This window comes from Spermophilus citellus (assembly GCF_964194105.1).
Source record: "Spermophilus citellus genome assembly, chromosome: 1".
NCBI lineage: Eukaryota > Metazoa > Chordata > Mammalia > Rodentia > Sciuridae > Spermophilus > Spermophilus citellus.
Genome location: NC_138182.1, coordinates 81,524,153 through 81,527,339, shown reverse-complemented (window position 1 = coordinate 81,527,339; position 3,187 = coordinate 81,524,153).

The window sequence follows — 3,187 nt, the reverse complement described above, 5'->3', positions numbered from 1 at the left end:
ATTCATTTTTTTCTTTTTGCAGGTATGTCCAGTTGCTTCCGCACCTTATGTTGAAAGGGTGTATTTTCATTGAATTTTGTTGTTGTTGTTATTGGCCAATGACTTTGTTCGTGTGCATCTGTCTGGGTTCTGTATTCCACTGAACTGTTTGTCTACTCTTTGCCAATATGGTACTGTCTTGAGTACTACAGCTTTATGCTAACTCTTGAAGTTGTTTAATGTCAGTTCTCTGACACTGTTTTTAAGTGGAAGAGTTTGAGCATGATTGAAATTAGTTATTTAAAGGTTTTGTAGAATTCAGCAGTGAAGCCATCAGGTCCTGAGCTTCTCTTTGATCGCAGATTCAGTTCCTTTTTATTACTCATTCAGTCTCCTTACTTATTAACAATCTATTCAAATTTTTTATTTCTTCATAATTTCATCTTGGTAGGTTGAACACCTCTAGAGTATATCAATTTATTTCTGGGTTATCAAATTTGTAGGCGTAGAGTTGTTCATAGTAGTTTCATGACTTTTATGTTTCTGTTGTTTGTAATTTGTTCTTTTTAATTTCTGATTTTATTTGATTCCTATTTTTTTAGTCTACCTAAATATTTGTCACTTAATAAAAAATTTCAAAATCATTTTTATGTAGGCATAGGCTAACCCTTAATCAGTATCCTTATCTAGAGTAACACATTTTTTATAATTGATGAACCTACATTGACACATAATAATCATCCAAAATCCACAGTAACACACACAGTTTGTTCTTGGTCTTGTACATTCTAAGCATTTAGATAAATGTATAATGGCATGTATCCACTATTATAGTACAATAGTTCCCCTTATCTGCAGTTTTGCATTCTGTGGTTTCAGTTGTCTGTGGCCAATGGCAGGCCAAAAATATTAAAATAAAAATTCCAGAAATGTACAATTTGTAAGGTTTAAATTATGTGCCACTTTAAGTAGCATGATAAAATTGTGTGTTGTCTCACCCAGGGATGTGAATCCTTCCTTTTACCAATATACCATTCTATATGTGCTACCTGTTTATTAGTCATGTTCGTTATCATATGTATAGGGTTCAGTACTTTCTTGAAACTTCAGGTGTTTATTAAGTGGTCTTAGAACATACTCTCAAAGATAAGGGGTTTCTTGCCTTAAGCATGTCTTGGCTCTGTCTTTTCAACCTTCTCTTTTCACTAGCTTCTGATAACTACTGATCTTTTTACTGCTCCATGGTTCTGCATTTTCAAGAACGCTCTGTATAGTAGTTGGAATGATGCAGTATATAGCCTTTTTATATTGACTTCTTTTATTTAGCAATGTGCCTTTAAGTTTCCTTGCTGCCTTTTGATAGCTTGGTAGTTTATTTAGCATTGAGTAATATTCCATTGTTTAGATGTACCACAGTTTATTAATTCATTCACCTACTGAATGGTATCTTGGTTGCTTCTAAGTTTGGGTAATATTAAATAAAACTGCTATAAACATCCATGTGCAGGGTTTTATGTGAACATGTGTTTTTAATTCCTTTGAGTAAATATCAAGGGGTATGATTGCTGAAGTCTATGGTTTAAGAGTGCCTTTAGTTTTGTCAGAAATAGCCAGACTGTCTTCTGAAGCAGCAGGAACATTTTACATCCCCACCAGCAATGAATGGAATCTCCTGGAGTTCCATATTCTTGCTAGTGTTTGTTATTGTTAGCTTTCTTTGCCTTGAATTGAGTATTTTATATTTTTACATTTTCTTTTTTTAAAGAATTTTTTACTGTTTTTAATTTTTATAGGTGCATAATAATTGTATATAATGGGTTCATTGTGACACATTTGTGCATGGACATAACAGAATTAATTAATTTAATTCCCCTGCACCTCTCCTTGCCTTCCCTTCCCCCCTTCCTTTTACTACCTTTCTTTACTGTAGCTGACTTCCTTCTCTTTTCATGAGATCCCTTTTATCCTTTTCCTTTAATCTCATGTAAGAGAAAATATGAAGCCGTTTACTTTCTGAGTTAGACTTATTTTACTCGATATGATGCTTTCCAGTTTTATTATTTTCCTTCAAATGACATTATTTCATTCTTCTTCATGACTGAATAAAGCTTTACATATATATATATATATATGAATTATTTATATATGTATAATATATGTAATATACATGCAATTTTATCCATTCATCTGTTGATAAACATGTGGGCTGGTTCCATAGCTTGGATATTGTGAATTGTGCTGCTGTAAACATGGGTATCACACTGTTTTCTTCCACATTTTAGTCTTATTAGTTATAGTTGTTTCAAAATATTTTAGTGATTTTTCTAGAGTTTTTTAATATACATGTTCAGCTAACCTGGCTTGTAGGTACTTACTATATTATGTTTTCAATTTGTTCCTCCTATTCCTGAAAAGATTCCTATCATTTACTTGACTTTCACATGTGTTGCGACCATCTAATGCATTATTGCTATTTTTCTTTGAATAAGCAGTAGCTATTAGATCAATTAAGAGTAAAACACATTTTATTTTAATTTCACTTATTCTTTCATTCTTTCTCTGATGTTTTTCTTTTCTTCTGTCTTTCATGTGGGTTAAAGTTTCTGATCTATATACTTTTACTCTTCCTTGAATAACTTCTTTTAATATTTTTTTGCATATTTTAATATTTTCTTCTGGCACAAAAAAGAAAATACCTTGTGGTTGTTCTTTTTTGAAAGAATTTCTCCTGCCTTTTGAAAGCTAATTTTTCTAGATACAGAATTTTAAGCTCATTCTATTTTCTTTCCACATGTTATGCCATTCCACTCTCTTCTTGTTTGCAGTTTCTCATGAAATAATAATATATTTCTTCTTCTTTTTCTTCTTTTTTTTTTGTTCCAGGTAAAGTGCTTTCTGACACTTCTCATTTCAAAATGTTCTATACTTTGAATATGGTATGCCTAGGTATAGATAATTTTGCTATTTATTCTGCTTTTTATTGTCAGAGTCCTGAATCTATAATTTAGTATCAGCAATTAATTTTAGAAAATATTCAGCCTTTAATACCTAATATTTCTTGTTCTTCCTTTTTTACTTCTGGTACACATGCATTATACCTTTACAATTGGGTGATCAGATATCCCTTTTTTTTTCATCATTGGATTATTGGGCATTCTATTTTTTGTGTATTGGTTATTCTGTTTCTTTGTATTATTTTCGATTTGCA